The sequence below is a fragment of the Salvelinus alpinus genome, chromosome 38 (assembly GCF_045679555.1).
Source record: "Salvelinus alpinus chromosome 38, SLU_Salpinus.1, whole genome shotgun sequence".
NCBI classification, from domain to species: domain Eukaryota; kingdom Metazoa; phylum Chordata; class Actinopteri; order Salmoniformes; family Salmonidae; genus Salvelinus; species Salvelinus alpinus.
Genome location: NC_092123.1, coordinates 6,806,855 through 6,829,437, shown reverse-complemented (window position 1 = coordinate 6,829,437; position 22,583 = coordinate 6,806,855). Strand labels below are relative to the sequence as shown.

The 22,583-nt window shown below is 44.8% G+C and overlaps 1 long non-coding RNA gene across 1 annotated transcript; it reads right to left on the bottom strand.

Moving 5' to 3' along the window:
- Nucleotides 1-7,734: 7,734 nt before the first annotated feature.
- LOC139566426 (uncharacterized) lies at nucleotides 7,735-21,568 on the bottom strand. The gene is made up of 2 exons (XR_011673101.1): nucleotides 21,254-21,568; nucleotides 7,735-8,169 (listed from the first exon to the last, which is right to left on the bottom strand). It is a non-coding gene; the product is annotated as an uncharacterized lncRNA (long non-coding RNA).
- Nucleotides 21,569-22,583: the final 1,015 nt, after the last annotated feature.

The following is a 22,583-nucleotide window of genomic DNA, read 5'->3' as shown; positions in this document are numbered from 1 at the left end:
CTACACAAGTGCTTTTTTTGAGGTGTTTGATTGAGGATAAGTACGAAGCTCTTGCCTGGGTGACTGGAAAAGTCTCGAAGGCCATTTTTCTCTTAATGACCCTCTGTCTGTTTGGTTATATGACAATGTGATGATATTCAATGCACATGCTGTATCATGTGAATGTGCACTTCTTGGTGACACTTAAAGTACACTGAGTGTACAAAACATTAGGAACACCTGCTCTTTCCGTGATATAGACGGACGAGATGAATCCAGGGGAAAGCTATGATCCCATGTTGATGTCACCTGTTCAATCCACTTCAATCAGTGTAGATGAAGGCGAGGAGACAGATTAAAGAAGGATTTTTAAGCCTTGAGACAATTGAGACACGGATTGTGTATGTGTGCCATTCAGAGAGTGAATGGGCAAGACAAAATATTTAAGTGCCTTTGAACTGGGTATGATAGTAGGTGTCAGGCGCACCGATTTGAGTGTGTCAAGAACTGCAACGCTGCTGGGTTTTTCACACTCAACAGTTTCCCGTGTGTATCAAGAATGGTCCACCACCTCAAAGCACATCCAGCCAACTTGACACAACTGTAGGAAGCGCTGGAGTCAACATGGGCCAGCATCCCTGTGGAAGACTGTTCTGAGGGCAAGAGAGGGTGCGACTCAATATTAAGAAGGTGTCCCTAATGTTTTGTTCTCTCTGTATAAGACTATGCTGTGTAGATGTCTAATGCATACCTCAATAAATCATCATCTCATAACAAACAGACGATGAGGATGAGTGCCCTCAGAAAGTATTCATGCCTCTTGACTTATTCCACATGTTGTTGCTACGGCCGGCTTCCTCACGCATCTAAACACAATACCCCCTAATGAAAAAGTGAAAACACGTTTTTAGACATTTTTGCTAATCTATTTCAAATGAAAAACAGAAATATCTCATTTACATAAGTATTCACACCCCTGAGTCGATTCATTTTAGAATCACATTTGGTAGTGATTACAGCTGTGAGTCTTTCTGGGTAAGTCTCTAAGAGCTTTCCACACCTGGATAGTGGTGTGGGGGCTGTGCTTTGGCAAAGTGGGTGGGGTTATATCCATCCTGTTTGGCCCTGTCCGGGGGTATCATCGGATGGGGCCACAGTGTCTCCTGACCCCTCCTGTCTCAGCCTCCAGTATTTATGCTGCAGTAGTTTATGTGTCGGGGGGCTAGGGTCAGTTTGTTATATCTGGAGTACTTCTCCTGTCTCAACTGTTCTGCCTGCGGCTATGGAACCCTGACCTGTTCACTGGACGTGCTACCTGTCCCAGACCTGCTGTTTTCAACTCTCTAGAGACAGCAGGAGCGGTAGAGATACTCTTAATGATCGGCTATGAAAAGCCAACTGACATTTACTCCTGAGGTGCTGACTTGCTACACCCTCGACAATTACTGTGATTATTATTATTTGACCATGCTGGTCATTTATGAACATTTGAACATCTTGGCCATGTTCTGTTATAATCTCCACCCGGCACTGGCCACCCCTCATAGCCTGGTTCTTCTCTAGGTTTCTTCCTAGGTTTTGGCCTTTCTAGGGAGTTTTTCCTAGCCACCGTGCTTCTACGCCTGCATTGCTTGCTGTTTGGGGTTTTAGGCTGGGTTTCTGTACAGCTCTTTGAGATATCAGCTGATGTAAGAATGGCTATATAAATACATTTGATTTGATTTGATTGTACAATATTTGCATATTATAATTGTTGTATTCTTAAAGCTCTGTCAATGGTTATTGATCATTGCTAGACAGCCATTTTCAAGTCTTGCCATAGATCAAGACGATTTAAGTCAAAACTGTAACTAGGCCACTCAGGAACATTCAATGCCGTCTTGGTAAGCAACTCCAGTGAATATTTGTCCTTGTGTTTTGGGTTATTGTCCTGCTGAAAGGTTCACTTGTCTCCCAGTGTCTGTTGGATAGCAGACTGAACCAGGCTTTCCTCTACTTTTCCTCTTTTGCTTTGCTTAGCTCTATTCCATATATATATACATATTTTAAATCCATATTCCTAACCGATGACAGGCATACCCATACAATGATGCAGCCACCACCATGCTTGAAAATATGAAGAGTGTTACTCAAAACCTTGTATTCAGGACATAAAGTTAATTTCTTTGGCATTTTTGTTGTTGTTGTAGTTTTATGTAATGCCTTGTTGCAAACAGGATACATGTGTTGGAATATTTTTATTCTGTACAGGCTTCCTTCTTTTCACTCTGTCATTTTGGTTAGTATTGTGGAGTAACTACAATGTTGTTGATCCATCCTCAGTTTTCTCTTATCACAGCCATTCAACTCTGTAACTGTTTTAAAGTCACCATTGACCTAATGGTGAAATCACTGAGCGGTTTCCTTCCTCTCCGGCAACTGAGTTAAGATGGACGCCTCTAACTTTGTAGTGACTGAGTGTATTGATACACCATCCAAAATGTAATAATAACTTCACCATGCTCAAAGGGATATTCAATGTCCGTTTCTTTTACCCATCTACCAATAGGTTGCCCTTCTTTGCGAGGTGTTGGAAAACCTGGTCTTTGTGGTTGAATCTGTGTTTGAAGTTCACTGCTTAACCGAGGGACCTTACAGATAATTGTATTTAAAAATCCTGTTAAACACTATTATTGAAACACAGAGTGAGTCCACACAACTTATTATGTGACTTGTTGAGCACATTTTTATTCGTGACCTTATTTAGGCTTGCCATAACAAAGGGGTTTAATACTTATTGACTCAAGACATTTCAGCTTTTCATTTTTTATTCATTTGTAAAAATGTCTAAAAAAATAATTCCACTTTCACATTATGGGGTATTGTGTGTGAGCCAGTGACACAAAATCACAATTTAATATATACTGAACAAAATTATAAACGCAACATGCAACAATTTCAAAGATTTTACTGAGTTACACTTCATATAAGGAAATCAGTCAATTTAAGTAAATTAATTAGGCCCTAATCTATGGATTTCACGTGACTGGGAATACAGAGTTCTGTTGGTCACAGATACCTTTAAAAAAAAAAGGTGGAACAGAAAACCAGTCAGTATCTGGTGTGACCACCATTTCCCTCATGTAGCGCGACACACCTCCTTCACATAGAGTTGATCAGGCTGTTGATTGTGTCCTGTGGAATGATGCCCCACTCCTCTTCAATGGCTGTGCGAAGATGCTGGATATTGTAGGGAGAGAACTGGAACATGTCTGGTGACTATGCAGCAACTGGGACATTTTCAGCTTCCAGGAATTGTGAACAGATTCTTGCAATATGGGGCCGTGCATTATCATGCTGAAACATGAGATGATGGAGGCAGGTGAATGACAAGACAATGGGCCTCAGGATCTCATCACTCTATCTCTGTGCATTCGAATTGCCATTGATAAAATGCAATTTCTCTTCGTTGTCCGTAGCTTATTCCTGCCCATACCATAACCCCACCACCACCATGGGACACTGTTCACAACGTTGACATCAGCAAACCGCCCGCCCACACGACGCCATACACATGCTCTGCGGGTGTAAGGCCGGTTGGGCGTACTGCGAATTTCTTTAAAATGAGGTTGGAGGCAGTTTATGGTAGAGAAATAAATATTACATTCTCTGCCAACAGCTCTGGTGGACATTCCTCCAGTCAGTATGCCAATTGCACGCTCCCTCAATACATCTGTGATATTGTTTTGTGTGATAAAATTGCACATTTTAGAGTGGCCTTTTATTGTCCCCAGAACAAGGTGCACCTGTGTAATGATCATGCTGTTTAATCAGCTTCTTGATATACCACACCTGTCAGGTGGATGGATGATCTTGGCAAAGGAGAAATGCTCACTAACAGGGATGTAAACAAATGTATGCACACATTTTGAGAGAAATACGCTTTTTGTGCATATGGAACATTTCTGGAATATTCTATTTTAGCCCAGCTCAGCTTAAATTCAGGCTGTACACTAACAAATGTGGAAAAAGTCAAGCGATGTGCATACTTTCTGAAGGCACTGTATTTTAAAGTCTTTAGGCAAAGCCTGTTTCATTTGAAACACCTGTTTGTAAAGCTTACCCTGCTCTAATATCCAACATGAAGTACGAACAATCAACTCACGCCAAAGCATGAGATCATCTTTTTTTTTTTATATAAATTTCACTGACCCAAAAATATGAAACCGTACATGACTTTGTTTAACATATAGAGACAAACATATGTGTAGTAATACCTACTTACTTTGATATATGAACTGTAGTATGCATTTATACAGTTTGGGACTCCCAGTTCAACTGATGTTGTGCTGCTTTGGAAGATTTATGCTTCAGTGAGCTGTAACATTTTCAGAGGATTAGGCTTTGTTTACTTGCTGGATGTGGCAGCATCCGCTATAGGGTAATAAACGCTCGTGCCTGAAGATCCCCCAGTCTAGACTCCGGTATTGCTTTAATGAGAATCCTACAGATTTACAGTTTGTTAAGCATGTGGGCAGAACGAGGGCAGCTAAATAGCTAGCTTTGTGGGACCTATAGTTATCCAACTGCATAGCCTCAGCCTGCAGCAGCCAAGTGATGCTGTGCTGTTATTTACGTGTCCTCTCTGGCCGCTTGGCTGTGCAACTGTCTGCCCAGAGAACCGTGACACAGCTATCATGTGTTGAGCGTGACCAAGCACATCAACAAACGTCCCAGACTGACTCATACAGTATGACTTTCAGTACGGTGTCCATATTAGGACATATTCTTATCTTATCGCCTCCCTACCTCTGAGGAAGTACAGTTCCCGCTCAGCCCAGTCAAAACTGTTCGCTGCTCTGGCACCCCAATGGTGGAACAAACTCCCTCACGACGCCAGGTCAGCGGAGTCAATCACCACCTTCCGGAGACACCTGAAACCCCACCTCTTTAAGGAATACCTAGGATAGGATAAAGTAATCCTTCTAACCCCCCCCCCTTAAAAGAGTTAGATGCACTATTGTAAAGTGGTTGTTCCACTGGATATCATAAGGTGAATGCACCAATTTGTAAGTCGCTCTGGATAAGAGCGTCTGCTAAATGACTTAAATGTAAATGTAAAATATTCACATGTCAATGGAAGTTGTTTCAGAGTCATTTAGATGTAGAAATGTACCAAGCATACTCCGTTTTTTTAAACTCTCCAAACAGTATACAAACACGTGTTAGAAGTCTCCACAGCCTCTTTCACACATCCACCGACTCCACAGGACACCTCTACAGTACAGCATAACCCTGATATGACACATTGCTAGGAAGATTAAGCAACTACAATTTAACAAAGACCTAATCTGTTTGGCCATCTAATTGTCCAGTCTAATTCCTGTTCTACTTCCGTAAGGTAATTAAAAATAATCCACGGGGTGCGTCCTGCTAGAAACCTGTCCTGGGTATCTTTATAAAGTGCGTAGGCCTGGTTAAGTAGGGGTTGAGGCCCTGGCATGCTGCCCAGCTCCAGCCCCAGCTCCAGCTCCAGCCCCAGCCCTAGCCCCAGCCCTAGCTCCAGCCCCAGCTCCAGCCCCATCTCCAGCCCCCTACAGCCTGTCCAGTTTAAAGAGGTGCTGGATGACACGCTGTAACGAGTGGAATGCCTGCAGCCTGCAGCTGGCCTGGCAGTATCAGAGCAAAGAGAGGGAGAGAAAGGGAGAGAAAGCTCTACACACACTGTGGGATTACAGTCTCTCCTCTTCTGAACAGAGAGAGAGGCAGAGGGAGAGACAGAATAGAGTGAAAGGGGGCAGAGAGAAAGAGAGAGAGAGAGAGAGAGAGAGGGCAGAGAGAGAGAGAGAGAGAGAGAGAGAGAGAGAGAGAGAGAGAGAGAGAGAGAGAGAGAGAGAGAGACAGTGGCCAAAAGCAGCCTTAGTAAACCTGCACCCAGAAGGGCTCTCTCCAGGGTGGGTCCCCAGTCCCCAAACCCCCATGGACCCCCAGGCCCCCGGGCACCAACCACCACGCCACAGCCTGCTGCTCACACCCACTCTGTTTACGGTGCAGGTTTATAACATCCACAGCCAAATACTCCACATTCTTATCTCACTCATTCATATCCTGAACTGGAGACGGGCTGAGTGCATCTGCATTTATATATCACCTCTTCATTTCTTAGGCCCAGACACATGTTTCCCTTTTAAAGTCACGCCGGAGGAAACAATTTTCTAACTTAACGTCAACATTTTGACATCTCCTTGGGAGGTTCTGACAGAACGCTTCTTCAGAAATCGGTCCAGTAGTATTGGGGAGGTTTCTATGAGGCGCCTGCTGTTCGGTAGAGAGGGAAAAAAGAGTTGGAGGAAGAAAGGTTTCCATTTCCCGAAAAAGAGCCATAAAAATGTAATGGTATCCAAACAGTGGAGTATCTGGTGTCAAGGACAGGTCAGAGGAAGGCTCAGTATCTAGAGCTGATAGAATCTGAAACCTACAATGTGTTGTCTCACAGAACAGCGCCTACTCCTAAATACATCAGCGACAGCATTATGTCTTGCAAAGGCCCTGGACAACATCAAACCCCCTCTCAACACACAGAGAACCCAAACCAAAGGCCACGGTCCTTGAGGTGCTCAGCAAACACACAAACAGCGGCACATGAGAGGGTCAGGGTCTGCCAGGGGTCAAGCAGAGTGGGCTGGAGAGGGGCCAGAGATGGACTGATAAACCCCAGAGCTGCTTTGGAGAAGGCTTTACTTCCAGGCCTGATCTCCCTGCCGATATGGCCCGACGCCCAGGTCACTTCTCTCAGGTTACTCGCTGTGCGCCGTGTCCTGTTTGGTTCCCACTCCTATCATCCATCGCTACCCCCATGCCTCACACCCTCCAAGCCTTGGACATGGCCCTTGGACATGGACTTGAGAGTTGAGAGATGGACTTGGTCCAGGCACCAAGACAAAGGCTGACCCGTGGGCAATGGGCTGGTGGTGGTTGTGTGTTGGGAGCAGAAAGAGGCTTTATCACAATCTACGTGTTAGAGGGGATCTGTTTTAGCAAGACGAGGCACAGAACAGCCAATCTCGATCACAAGAATCGCTTATACATAGTTATTTGGGATACAAGGGGATTTGTAGATGAGCGATTCTGATTGCGGTAGTCGATCTCAAACACGTACATTGACTCTGCTGTGAGGCTAGTCAAGGCAGCTATTCCACAGCCTCGGGGGGAACAAAGTGTTTCCCTTGTGTCTGGAAAAGTATGCTGTGCTTTCTTTGCTTTCTGTTGTACTGCTTTCCCAACAGACTCCCTTTAAAAGGAAGTTCACTGAACTTTAGAGGCAAGCACTGAAGCACAAACGCTCAGTGTTGGCCTATTGTCCACGTGTTCTTGCTCTTCAAAGACAATTCTACACAACATGCAAAGAACACAAACATTTCTACGACATAGACTGACCAGGTGAATCCAGGTGAAAGCTGTAGGGGATACAACTAAGAGACAAACAAAAGGGGGTGCAACTCAATATTAGGAAGGTGTCTTAACTGTTTTGTATACTCTGTGTATACAGGGCATTCGGAAAGTGTTCAGGCCGCTTTACTTTTTCCACATTTTGTTACGTTACAACCTTACTCTAAAATTGATTAAATAGATTTTTGTCTCATCGATCTACACACAATACCTCATAATGACAAAGCAAAAACAGGTTTTTAGAAATTGTTGCAAACGTATTACAAATTTTTTTAAATGAAGTATTACACTTACATACACTACCGGTTAAAGGTTTGGGCACACCTACTCATTCAAGGGTTTTTCTTTATTTGCACTATTTTCTACATTGTAGAATAATAGTGGAGACATCAAAACCATGAAATAACACATATGGAATCAAATAGTAACCAAACAAGGGTTAAACAAATCAAAATATATTTTATATTTGAGATTCTTCAAAGTAGCCAGCCTTTGCCTTGATGACAACTTTGCACACTCTTGGCATTCTCTCAACCAGCTTCACCTGGAATGCTTTTCCAACAGTCTTGAAGGAGTTCCCACATATGTTTAGCACTTGTTGGCTACTTTTCCTTCACTCTGCGGTCCAACTCATCCCAAACCATCTCAATTTGGTTGAGGTCGGGTGATTGTGGAGGCCAGGTCATCTGATGCACCACTCCATCACTCTCCTTCTTGGTAAAATAGCCCTTACACAGCCTGGACGTGTGTCGGGTCATTGTCCTGTTGAAAAACAAATGATAGTCACACTAAGCCCAAACCAGATGGGATGGCGTATCACTGCAGAATTCTGTTGTAGCCATGCTGGTTAAGTGTACCTTGAATTCTAAATAAATCACAGACAGTGTCACCAGCAAAGCCCCCCTCCCCACACCATAACACCTCCTCCTTCAGACTTTACTGTGGGAAATACACATGCGGAGATCGTCCGTTCACCCACACGGTTGAAACCAAAAAACTCAAAAAAACAAACATTTCTATCATCAGGCAGTGGCGAGGTCAGTACAGGTGCATCAAAGCTGGGACAGAGAGACTGAAAAACAGCTTTTATCTCAAGGGCATCAGACTGTTAAACAGCCATCACTAACATTGAGTGGCTGCTGCCAACATACTGACTCAACTCTAGCCACTTTAATAATGGAAAAATTGATGTAATAAATGTATCACTAGCCACTTTAAACAATGCCACTTTATATAATGTTTACATACCCTACATTACTCATCTCATATGTATATACTGTACTCTATACCATCTACTGCATCTTGCCTATGCCGTTCGGCCATCACTCATTCATATATTTTTATGTACATATTCTTATTCGTTCCTTTACATTTGTGTGTATAAGGTAGTTGTTGTGAAATTGTTAGGTTAGATTACTTGTTAGATATTACTGCATGGTTGGAAATAGAAGCACAAGCATTTCGCTACACTCGCATTAACATCTGCTAACGATGTGTATGTGACAAATAAAAATCGATTTGATTTGATTTGAAATGTTCCGTATTGACTGATCTTCATGTCTAAAAGTAAAGATGGACTGTCGTTTGTCTTTACTTATTTGAGCTGTTCTTATTTGAGCTGGTCTTTTACCAAATAGGGCTATCTTTTGTATAGCCCCCCCTACCTTGTCACAACACAACTGATTGGCTCAAATGCATTAAGAAGGAAAGAAATTCCACAAATTTACTTTTAAGAAGGCTAACCTGTTAATTAAATGCATTCCTGGTGACAACCTCATGCAGCTGGTTGAGAGAATGCCACGAGTGTGCAAAGCTGTCATCAAGGCAAAGGGTGGCTATTTGAAGAATCTCAAATATAAAATATATTTTGATTTGTTGAACACTTTTTTGGTTACTACATGATTCTATATGTGTTATTTCATAGTTTTGATGTCTTCAGTATTATTCTACAATGTAGAAAATAGTAAAAATAAAGAAAAAACAATTAATGAGTAAGTATTCTAAAAATGTTGACCGGTAGTGTATATATACAGTGTATTCCAAACATATTCATACCCCTTACTGGATTTTAAACTGGATTAAATTGTCCCCCCCCTCATCAATCTACACACAATAACCCATAATGACAAAGCAACAAAAGAAAAGTTTCCATAAATGTATTAAAAAAAATTGAAATATTACATTTACATAAGTATTCAGACCCTTACTAATATTGAGTTGCACCCCCCTTTGCCCCGAGAACAGCCTCAATTTATCGGGGTATGGACTCTGCAAGGTGTCGAAAGTGTTCCACAGGGATGCTGACCCATGTTGACTCCAATGCTTCCCACAGTTGTGTCAAGTTGGCTGGATGTCCTTTGGGTGGTGGACCACTCTTGATACACACAGGAAACTGTTGAACGTGAAAAACCCAGCAGTGTTGCAGTTCTTGACACACTCAAATCGGTGCGCCTGACACCTACTACCATACCCAGTTCAAAGGCACTTAAATATTTTGTCTTTCCCATTCACTCTCTGAATAGCACACATACACAATCCATGTCTCAATTGTCTCAAGGCTTAAAAATGCTTCTTTAACCTGTTTCCTCCCCTTCATCTACACTGATTGAAGTGGATTTAACAAGTGACATCAATAAGGGATCATAGCTTTCACCTGGTCAGTCTATGTCATGGAAAGAGCAGGTGTTCTTAATGTTTTGTACACTCAGTTTCTATAGTTTGTGTACTGCAGACAACGCTTGGCATTGACTAAATACAAAGTCTTCAACGGAGACTTTGCAGACATCACCTTTGGCCTTTGAATGTTGACCCCTTGTGAATCATTTGCTGATCAATCTGTGCTATATACTGTAGCTTTGCTTCTCATTCCTAAAGTAACCCAGTCCGACAATCTCACATATTCCCCCAGCCGCTCCCTCATCTGATATCAGACAACATTGTCCAAAACTGTTGATGTGGAACCAAAACTTCTCATTGGCATCTTGAAAACGGAGGAGGGGTGGGCAGCCTGAGCCTGTTGATTCGACCCACACTGGCTGCCTGGCCCGGGCCAGACTTTTATGACTTGTCAGAGTAGTGTTATAAACACGGGGGTGCCTCTTGTCATCAAGGGCATCCGTCTGAGAAAGAGCTCGCCCGCCGCCTGCCATGAACTTCAAAGAGGTTCCAGAGGAGAGCCAGAGGAGGGCCGTGTGAGTCTGATTCATCACCACTAACGTGCCGTGTGGGAAGAGAAGAAGAGAAAAAAACAAAAGGGACCCTGTTGACCTTTCCCTCCACTCCCTCCACCCCTCTGTCCCCAGTCCCCTCCACCTCCACCACTTCCACCCCTCTGTCCCCAGTCCCCTCCACCTCCACCACCTCCACCCCTAGAGGTTGAGAGGCCAGGCTGCAGATTCCTCCGAGCAAATAGAGAAAAAGCTCTCTCTCTCTCCTCTCTCTCTTTCTCTCTCTCGTCTCAGCACAAAGTCCATTGCTGGCATTTGTTTTCTCTTTGTAACCCCTTTGTCTGTCTGCACCAGAAATGCACCAGTTATTATCCCAAAACAAGAGATAGAAAGCAGGAATGTCAGAGCCTCGCGGCTCGCGGTGACGGTATGCATCCTTTGTCAACTTCAAATACCACTGTCGCTTAATTTCCTTACAGAACAATTCCAGACGTGTGGTCGTACAGAGCTCCAGACAGACAGAGTAACCTTGCGGGTCTACTTTAATGCATACTACACCAAAGAGCAACAGTGGCGTTGCAATATCAAAGTTGAATGAAAGTTGGGTGAGATGTAAATAATGTTGAAAGGAAATGCCTTGATCTAGCGAGTCTGTGGAGAATCACGGGAAGGACAAGTATGTCTGGGGCCGCCGGCCACCACTGCACAGAAAGAGACTCATTTTCCTGTCTGTGTTGTTGCTTTTACAGACATCCCGGTGGAGGATTAAGATGTTGGTCTGCAGTCCACTTTATTAGATGTAGTTTCAGAGACGCTCCAGCAGTCTGGAATGCAGTACGAGGCCATCACATGAAGTTCAGCCTGTATCACACCTAATTCCACTGTCTGCGTTCCAAATGACACACTATTCCCGATGTAGTGCACTACATAGGTAATATGGAGCCATTTGGACCACAAACACTAAATAAGACAAACACTGGCTGGCTAGGACGGGTCAGACTCCGATTGCAACCTTTTTCTGGTACATGCAAAAGTGAATGTCAATATCATCTTTATCATCATCAACTGTGACATCATCACTCTCCTCAAATTCCTAATCATCATCATCGTTAGTGCCATCATCATCCTCCCATATTTTCAATCAGCGATGCTGTCTCTTTCTCCGGGGTGTCAGGCTCAAACTGCAGGGTGAGAAAAGTGAGGCGTGCAAATCAGAGCCGACCAGAGGTTAGACAGAGGTGAGGGAGAAGACCAGTGATTAGTGCTGCGGTTTTATCTTCCCTCTGGTCCCTCTGGTCTCTGAGGTCTCCTCCGTGGTGCTGGGCCTGGCTGTGGGGGGAGGAGCCATATTACGGGACGTCCCTCCGCTCTCACCTTTCCCTTCTCACGTTCCTCCTCCAGCCTGTTCACAGAGCTAACAAAGAGCACCGCTGCAATTGATCTCCCAAGGCCACGAATGATGCCAAGTAAACAAAGGCTGATTGAAATATCAGCATCTGAGAGGATAGCAGGCCTCCATTGTCCAGTATGGGTGTGTGTGTGTGTGTGTGAGAGTGTGAGAGAGAGAGAGAGAGATACAGAGAGAGATACAGATAGAGATACAGAGAGAGATACAGAGAGATAGAAAGAGAGAGAGCAAGAAAGAGAGAGAGAGAAGCAGAACATGAGAGAGGGAGGCAGAGCATGAGAGAGGGAGGCAGAGAGAAAAGAGAAGAAGGGAGAAAGAGAGAGAGAGAGAAGCAGAGCATGAGAGAGGGAGGCAGAGAGAAAAGAGAAGAAGGGAGAAAGAGAGAGAGAGAGAAGCAGAGCATGAGAGAGGGAGGCAGAGAGAAAAGAGAAGAAGGGAGAAAGAGAGAGAGAGAGAAGCAGAGCATGAGAGAGGGAGGCAGAGCATGAGAGAGGGAGGCAGAGAGAAAAGAGAAGAAAGAAGAAAGAGAGAGAGAGAGAAAGAAAGAAAGTGCCCTGGGCGCCTCAGTGATAATAGGTTGTGACAGCCAGGCCACACTGCCATTCCATTGTGACAGACAGAGATGAGCAGCACAGTGGGATGGGAGTGTGTGTGTATGTGTGTAAGGGAGTGTGTGTGCGTGTGTGTGTGTGTGACAAGGAGGGAGGTCAGGGCTCCACTGGCTCTCAATCCACTGTGCTGATGATACCATAGACAGGGGAGTGGGGGTACATGGGGGAGTGGGGGTACAGAGGGTGGGGCATGGGAGGAGCCCATCAACCCCCACTTCCTGCCCTCAGGGCAATGCTTCCCCTCACGTACACTGAAACACAGGGGGGTTATTAGCCTGTGGGGTGGGAGTCACTCATCACCCCAACCACAGTCCACTGGTTCACACCAAGATTGATTTTGTCATACAAAATGTAACATGAATGAATGTACTGTTACATGTTATCAAGTGGCTTTCTGTTCTTACTATCAGGTGATTATCTTGGTTGTTCCTAATATATTTCCTTATCTTCTTCAACAAGTATTTACCAGTGATAATTAAAAACATGCTCTCTCTCTCTCCCTCCCCTCTCACTCTCTCTCTCTCTCTGTCTCCCTCCTCTCTCTCTCACCCTCTCTTCCTCTGAGAAACTGTGAGATGACAGATGGGAAACATCTTTTCATTTTCAAATACTTCCTTGGTCAGTGCCGTGGTTGCTTCATGCATGTCCTCTGCTGCCAATTCCAGCCTCCCTCCCTTGTATTTGGCCTGGAGTGAAGGAAAGCTGTCCTCCTCTTCTCCTCTCCTTTCCTCCTCTCGCCTCTTCATCCGGCACAATGGGGGAGGTCAGGGAAGAGAGGGAGTAATTTAGTCTTAGAGTGTTGAGAAATAAATCAGGCGTCTTTAGACAAGGCTGGTTGGGGGCCCTGACCACCAAGGCCAGGGGCCAGGGGAGGGGACCCATACGAGAGTTAAAGGTCAAAGGTTAGACACTCTCATGTTGGAAAACCCTTCACAAAGAGGCCCAGAGAGCAGGGTGTAATGAGGAGGGTGGGGAGGGAACCCGGCTGTAATTAATACACCTGTCACAAGTAAATATGGGGGCGCTGGGGTCACATAGCAATTTGTTTAGTCATAGGGGTCCTGAAAACATCACTCCAGAGGTGTGCAATGATCCTATTTATGTCAGGGGGGTTCCCCTTGGTACACAGGTACCTTGGGAAACTGTTGAGACACAGGACATTGTGCATTCATGCCCATTAATAACAAGGATAAAATGTAGGGTTTCTTTCAGGACTGAAAGAGAAAATGCCATTCTCCGAACGGTAATGTTGTTGGATTTCAACCAGGGTGACCTCGAGGGATTAACTATCAAGTCTCTCAATAGTTACACCTGTTTTGTTTTTCCTCTCTCACACAAATAGGCACGTACACACACTCGAATGCATGCACGCATGTACACACTAAAAAGATAGATCAATCAATTATGAAAATGTTTGCATGGAGTTTAAGCAACGCCCTTGCACAAGAGTGCTTCAGGGGAGAGTAGGGTACGTCAAGCCAAAGGGTTAATTGAGCCACCCCTTGTTTCTAGGAAGCCATATACAACATTAATAATATGACCAAATATTTAGGAAGAGGTCATCATTTCATGGAATCTGTGAAGGAAGAAACCACATAGAAAAATGGGTAAGCATGATAGGTCCAAAAAACGGATTTTCCCAAAGGCAAATTAATTGAATGTGTTATGGGTTTCGTGATGCTTCCCACTGGGCACACACTGGTTGAATCAACGTTGTTTCCATGTTATTTCAATGAAATTACGTTGAACCAATGTAGAATAGATGTTGAATTGACGTCTGCGCCAATGGGTTTTTATCTAAACCAAAGTAGATTGTTTTAACATGGTTTTATACATCAGTTGGGGTCTCTATAAGCAACAATATGAAGTCCTAAACCTAGCATGAAAGTGCATCCTTTTAGCTGTGTTGTCAAAATGTTTGCCTTGGGGTAAGTTGAGCCAATGGCCACCATAACCCATACAAATGACGATTACATTTAGTCCGTTTTATGCATAATATGTATACTATTTTTGCAATGTGTCATGCATATGAACTAAAAATAGGGTATTTTTTACTGTTGCAGAGCAGACATCATCATGTCCTGTGTATACAAATGTACCCCCCCCCCCCCCCCCCCGCCTTGAGCTTCTTAAGAGAACAGCCAGGTCAGTGAGAGAAGGGAAGAAGTCCATTTGAGCAGCAGCAAGGTATGAGAAAATAGTCTGAAGGACACTGAAAAGTTCCATTGATATTAAAGAAAACTAACATGTATTGGTGTGAAAGAGAGGCTATTATAGAGTAGCAGAGACACACAAGTTCATATCTGATGACATGGAGTCTGAGCTTGCTAAACATATCAAGAATCTCGCAGACCAATTCTATGAGCTTAGTAGCCTCAAATGTAGAGTACTTGCCTACGAATTGAAACAACATCCCTGTCCAAGACAACTGGTCAAGAAATGGAAGAGTAAGTGATATCGAACAGAGAGATCAACACTGGGTATACCAAATGTTAGAAACACCTTCATAACATTGAGTTGCACCCCAATTCCCCACCCTCCCTTTTGCACTCAGAACAGCCTCGATTCGTCGAAGAGGTGTCGAAAGCGTTCCACAGGGGTACTGGCCCATGTTGACTCCAATGCTTCCCACAGTTGTGTCAAGTTGTCTGGATGTCCTTTGGGTGGTGGTCCATCCTTGATACACACGGAAAACGGTTTCGCGTGAAAAACCCAGCAGCGTTGCAATTCTTGACACACTCAAACCGCTGCGCCTGGCACCTACTACCATACCCCGTTCAAAGGCAATTAAGTCTTGCCCATTCACTCTCTGAAAGGTACACATACACAATCCATGTCTCAATTGTCTCAAGGCTTAAAAATCCTTCTTTAACCTGTCTCTTCACCTTCATCGACACTGATTGAAGTGGATTTAACAAGTGACATCAATAAAGGATCATAGCTTTTATCTGGATTCACCTGGTCAGTCTATGACATGGAAATAACAGGTGTTCTTAATGTTTTGTATACTCAGTGTAGATCTGAATGTCTATGTCTTAAAGGCATACGTTTAAGATATACAATATACCACCCCCCATTCCATGAATTAAACTTTGACCTACCAGCACCATCACCCACTGAAACAGGACACCGTCGCCCACTTACCCCATACCGGGGTAAGATAAACAAAGAGACCACTTTTTTAGGACAAACTATGTTTTCAAAACTGTTATGTTTCTATGAATTCTGACTCTTTCCAGGGACACACAACATCCTGAAATATATGTAATGTCTTTGTTAGAAAGAATAATATATTTCCCTTGACGTAGTGATTCTGAATGTAAAACATGTTTCAACACACCCCACATACGGTGCATTCGGAAAGTATTCATACCCCTTGACTTTTTCCACATTTTGTAACATTACAGCCTTATTCTAAAATGGATTAAACTGTTTTTTTTCACCATCAATCTGCACACAATACCCCATAATGACAAAGCAGGAAATTAACAAAAAAAAAACGGAAATATCACATTTACATCAGTATACAGACCCTTTACTCAGTACTTTGTTGAAGCACCTTTGGAAGCGATTACACCCTGGAGTCTTCTTGGGTATGACACTATAAGCTTGGCACACCTGTATTTGGGGAGTTTTTCAAATTTTTCTCGGCAGATGCTCTCAAGCTCTGTCAGGTTGGATGGGGAGTGTTGCTGCACAGCTATTTTCAGGTCTCTCCAGAGATGTTTGATCGGGTTCAAGTCCGGGCTTTGGCTGGGCCACACAAGGACATTCAGAGATTTGTCCCGAAGCCACTCCTGCGTTGTCTTGACTGTGTCCTGTTGGAAGGTGAACCTTTGCATCAGTCTGAGGTCCAGAGCGTTCTGGAGCAGGTTTTCATCAAGGATCTCTCCGTACTTTGCTCCGTTCATCTTTCACTTGATCCTGACTAGTCTCCCAGTCCCTGCCGCTGAAAAACATCCACACAGAATGATGCTGCCACCAAATCCTTCACCGTAGGAATGGTGCCAGGTTTCCTCCAGATGTGACACTTGGCATTAAGGCCAAAGAGTTCAACCTTGGTTTCATCAGACCAGAGAATCTTGTTTCTCATGGTCTGAGAGTCCTTTAGGCGCCTTTTGGCAAACTCCAAGCGGCCTGTCAGGTGCCATTTACTGAGGAGTGGCTTCCGTCTGGCCACTCAACCATAAAGGCCTGATTGGTGGAGTGCTGCAGAGATGGTTGTCCTTCTGGAAGGTTCTCCCATCTTCACAGAGAAACTCTGGAGCTCTGACTGAATGACCATTGGGTTCTTGGTCACCTCCCTGACCAAGGCCCTTCTCCCCTGATTGCTCAGTTTGGCCGGGCAGCCAGCTCTAGGAAGTCTTGGTGGTTCCAAAATTCTTCCATATAAGATTGATGAAGGCCACTGTGTTCTTGGGGACCTTCAATGCTGCAGAATTCCCTTCCCCAGATCTGTGCCTCGACACAATCCTGTCTCAGAGCTCTATGGACAATTCCTTTGACCTCATGGCTTGGTTTTTGCTCTGACATGCAATGTCAATTGTGGGACCTTATATAGACAGTTGTGTGCCTTTCCAAATCATGTCCAATCAATTGAAGATACCACAGGTGGACTCCAATCAAGTTGTAGAAACATCTCAAGGATGATCAATGGAAACAGGAAGCACCTGAGCTCAATTTCGAGTCTCATAGCTAAGGGTCTGAATACTTATGTAAATAAGGTATTTCCGTTTTCTTTTTGTTATACATTTGCAAAAATGTCAAAAAACCTGTTTTAACTTTGTCATTATGGGCTATTGTGTGTAGAGGATTATTATTTTTAAGAAGGCTGTAATGTAACAAAATGTGGGGAAAATCTAGAGCTCTGAATACTTTCTCATTCTACTTCGATAACATTTCATAATGCTCCTGTAAATGGATTTGAAAAATGTCTCATGAACATGTTGATCATGTTGTGTATCTAGAAATCTCATAAATAATCAGGTTCTATCACCACACAGAATAAGTCAAGTTCAATCTCTTCTGGTTGCCAGAGTCCTATGGCTCGTTACTGCTCTCTAGTGTCAATAAAGTTGGCTCCAAACAGCTTCTTCTACACAGAGTATACAAAAGATTCCATGACAGACTGACCAGGTGAATCCAGGTGAAAACTATGATCCCTTATTGAGATCACTTGTTAAATCCACTTCAGTCAGTGTAGATGAAGGGGAGGAGACATGTTAAAGAACGATTTTTAAGTCTTGAGACAATTAATACATGGATTGTGTATGCGTGCCATTCAGAGGGTAAATAGGCAATACAAAAAAGTGCCTTTGAATGGGGTATGGTAGTAGGTGCCAGGCACTGCCGGGATATTCACGCTCCACAGTTTCCCGTGTGTCAAGAACGGTCCACCACCCAAAGGACATCCAGCCAATTTGACACAACTGTGGGAAGCATTGGAGTCAACATGGGCCATCATCTCTGTGTAACACTTTCGACACCTTAGAGAGTCCATGCCCCGATGAATTGAGGCTGTTCTGAGGGCAAAAGGGGGCGGGGGGTTCCTAATGTTTGGTATACTCCGTGTATATGGCCCGTTATAACCACATAATATCTTGTTTTGATGTACAATAAGCCTCTCTATATTTCAATCCAGTAGTCAACAAAAGGTTATCTTTGTAAGTCCTTGCAGTTAAAGTTTCAGACTTAAATAAAATAAAATTAAACCTTTATTTAACTAGGCAAGTCAGTTAAGAACAAATTCTTATTTTACAATGACGGCCTACCCTGTCCAAACCCTCCCCTAAGCCGGGAAGACGCTGGGCCAATTGTGCGCCGCCCTATGGACTTACCTTGTGATAGCATCATTGGTGGTCATGCTATGATGGCTTGCTGTTGAACTCAAAGGCTAAGTTAAGTATCAAAGGCAGCCGATAGGTCTAGAAGGATGAGAGCAGAGGAGAGAGAGTTAGCTTTAGCAGTGCGGAGCGCCTCTGTGTCACGGAGGCGCTCCGCACTGCTAAAGCTAACTCTCTCTCCTCTGCTCTCATCCTTCTAGACCTATCGGCTGCCTTTGATACTGTGAACCATCAGATCCTCCTCTCCACCCTCTCCGAGCTGGGCATCTCCGGCGCGGCCCACGCTTGGATTGCGTCCTACCTGACAGGTCGCTCCTACCAGGTGGCGTGGCGAGAATCTGTCTCCGCACCACGTGCTCTCACCACTGGTGTCCCCCAGGGCTCTGTTCTAGGCCCTCTCCTATTCTCGCTATACACCAAGTCACTTGGCTCTGTCATATCCTCACATGGTCTCTCCTATCATTGCTATGCAGACGACACACAATTAATCTTCTCCTTTCCCCCCTCTGATAACCAGGTGGTGAATCGCATCTCTGCATGTCTGGCAGACATATCAGTGTGGATGACGGATCACCACCTCAAGCTGAACCTCGGCAAGACGGAGCTGCTCTTCCTCCCGGGGAAGGACTGCCCGTTCCATGATCTCGCCATCACGGTTGACAACTCCATTGTGTCCTCCTCCCAGAGTGCTAAGAACCTTGGCGTGATCCTGGACAACACCCTGTCGTTCTCAACTAACATCAAGGCGGTGACCCGTTCCTGTAGGTTCATGCTCTACAACATTCGCAGAGTACGACCCTGCCTCACGCAGGAAGCGGCGCAGGTCCTAATCCAGGCACTTGTCATCTCCCGTCTGGATTACTGCAACTCGCTGTTGGCTGGGCTCCCTGCCTGTGCCATTAAACCCCTACAACTCATCCAGAACGCCGCAGCCCGTCTGGTGTTCAACTTTCCCAAGTTCTCTCACGTCACCCCGCTCCTCCGCTCTCTCCACTGGCTTCCAGTTGAAGCTCGCATCCGCTACAAGACCATGGTGCTTGCCTACGGAGCTGTGAGGGGAACGGCACCTCCGTACCTTCAGGCTCTGATCAGGCCCTACACCCAAACAAGGGCACTGCGTTCATCCACCTCTGGCCTGCTCGCCTCCCTACCTCTGAGGAAGTACAGTTCCCGCTCAGCCCAGTCAAAACTGTTCGCTGCTCTGGCACCCCAATGGTGGAACAAACTCCCTCACGACGCCAGGTCAGCGGAGTCAATCACCACCTTCCGGAGACACCTGAAACCCCACCTCTTTAAGGAATACCTAGGATAGGATAAAGTAATCCTTCTAACCCCCCCCCCCCCCCCCTTAAAAGAGTTAGATGCACTATTGTAAAGTGGTTGTTCCACTGGATATCATAAGGTGAATGCACCAATTTGTAAGTCGCTCTGGATAAGAGCGTCTGCTAAATGACTTAAATGTAATGTAAATGTAACTCAGACCATTACCAAAGCTAAAACCAACTCAAATCTCCATAACTGCTCCTTAATAGGGTCAACAACACATAACTATTAGACTATCCAGAAGTGTTGCCAGATAGGAAGACACTGTCTGAAAAGCTTCAATTAAATACTTTTTCAATGTATAGTTTACTGTTAGGCCTACATGATGAAACAGTGTGCTTATATAAGCACCATTGTGATGGGCATTTTTTGTTAGTTTGCTACTTTATTTTCAATCGCTCAGTGTAAAATACTTCTACTACACTAAACTTATTGAGTTATGTCTCCCCCTACAGCTCAAAATATGCAATAACAGTGATACCTAGAGTGAAGAGAAGGGTGCAATTTCGTGCGTTCCTGCATGTGGGCATTCCTGTATCTGCAGGAACCCCTCTTTATACATCTATTGGTCCATTTTTAATCACTCTGGTACACAGGCGGGAGGCGCAGGCACTCCAGTACAGTAGGTGGTGGTAACGCACCATAACATTGGACGCCACCTGCCGGTAAACCCCACAGAAGAAGAAGAGGCACTGTCAGGCACTGCTTTCCCGCAGTTCTGTTAACGACGGCGAGGGAAGGTGTTCGGCAGGCGGAAGCAAAGCCCAGTGTCCTGCCCTCGGCGTCGTTCATAGAACAGTGTTTGATAGCTAGGACTCCGGTAAACAGCAGGAGGGAGGCAGTGGCGTCACCGGTAGCTAGCTAGCTAGGACACGGGTAGACAGTGTTCTTTGCCACCAAAAAACTCTGACAATACCTTGATTTTCCTTTATGACCCACATTTTAATTGCATCGACAATCAGGGGAAATCCAGAAAATCAAAAGCGCCACACAAGCGTGATGAGGTCGTGCTCGAAGGGGGGTGTTCATGCAGGAACCAATGGGATGCAGGAACGCCCCGAATTGCGGGCCGCAATCACACACTATCGGGTGTGAAGGTAAAAAAAACCATTAAAAGTTGGAATTTGTTGCAGTGAAACTGCCACAGTTGTTTGTGATATTACAACAAAGAAAGGACTTCAAACAACAAACACTGTCTTACTCCCTCGGACATCACTGCACACACCACAGAACAGCGTTCTACTCCTCCTTTTCAAAAACAACAATAACAAACGTGCATGGGGTGACCTGTGGCAACGTTTCACCTTTCACAGATCTCAGCATTAATTATGCAGTTCTACAAAACACTACAATATTACATTACACTCAGAGCACCACCAAGAAGTGCCCTACCCAACACCCTGAAGTAAGAAAACGAGGTAGCCTAGTGGAGTCTACAGCCAAACTAAGCACTCACAGTGGAGTCTGACTGGATTTGGGGAGACTCATACTCACAGCAGTGTGTCAGTAGAGTGAAGTCACAGGGTTAGCTCTGCCGCCGAAAGGATTCCTGATGCTGTAAGCCTCTCAGGACGTGCAACTCTCCTCTCAACAATGACCAGCCTGAAGATCTCCCACTGCTGTGTGGAAGCCGTACCCCCACGTCGGCGCACAATGACCAGAAACCTGTCTTTTTCTACAGGCTTTAATCCCCTTTCTCTCCCCCGGGTCGTTCCCTCGCTGTGGGCTCGCCTCGCACCATTCAGGGCCTGGCCCCTCCGCCGCCACAGCCCACGATGCAGCTAGCTTCACACAATAGCGCTAATAACGCCAGCGGATTTCCCATCCCTAAAACAAGTCTCTGTCAAATGGCCCGCGGTTCAAGTTCTGTGTCCTGTGTCTGCCCAACAGAAGAGCTGCTTATTGATATCAGAGAGAGAGAGAGAGAGAGAGAGAGAGAGAGGGCTTTTCTGAATGAATGCAGGGGTAATGGCAATTGAATAAATGAAGACAAAATGAAACAACGAGGCGTTTATTGCTTTCCTGAATGTGACAAATAAACACTTATTGAATTAGCAGCACACAGGCCTAAGCCTGGGACAGAATAGAGAGGAGGGAGTTCACTGGAAGCTCTGGGCAGGCAGGCCTTTTACTAAGTGTTTATGGGGGCAGGACAAGAACTGGAGCGTCTTAGTCCACTGAGATGTGACTGGACCAAAACAAAAGGACTCATCTGGACGTCACATTCAGCTGCATGGAGATCACTTAAGTGTGACTTTCCCTTTTCCCTGGGCCCAGTGTGGTGTCTCAGACTCTCAGTTCAGGACAATAACGCTGACATGGATTGTCCGGTGGTCTCTGGTTCTCACACTGAAACACGTGTATGCAGCGGGATGAGACAAGTGGTCCAACGTGTTGCCAATGCATGCGAATGAATAAACAGCCTTTTGGAGTGTCATGGAGAAACAGACTCTCTGTAGTACTCGAAACAGACTCTGTCTGTAGTACCAGGAACAAAAGAGCACATACGAGGGGCAGGGTCCATCAAGAGGTCGGCAACAGGTGAACATGATGCCATCATCTATCTATGCATGGTTCCTCTCTAGGTTTCCTCCTAGGTTCCTGCCTTTCTAGGGAGTTTTTCCTAGCCACCGTGCTTCTACATCTGCATTGCTTGCCTTTTGGGGTTTTAGGCTGGGTTTCTGTGTAGCACTTTGTGACATCTGTTGAGGATAAAAGTGCTTTAGAAATTAATTTGATTTATTGAGCATTATAAAACGACTGGCTGAGGATAACATCATGAATCATGGATATATGACAGCCACAATACTCTAACACAGTCCAC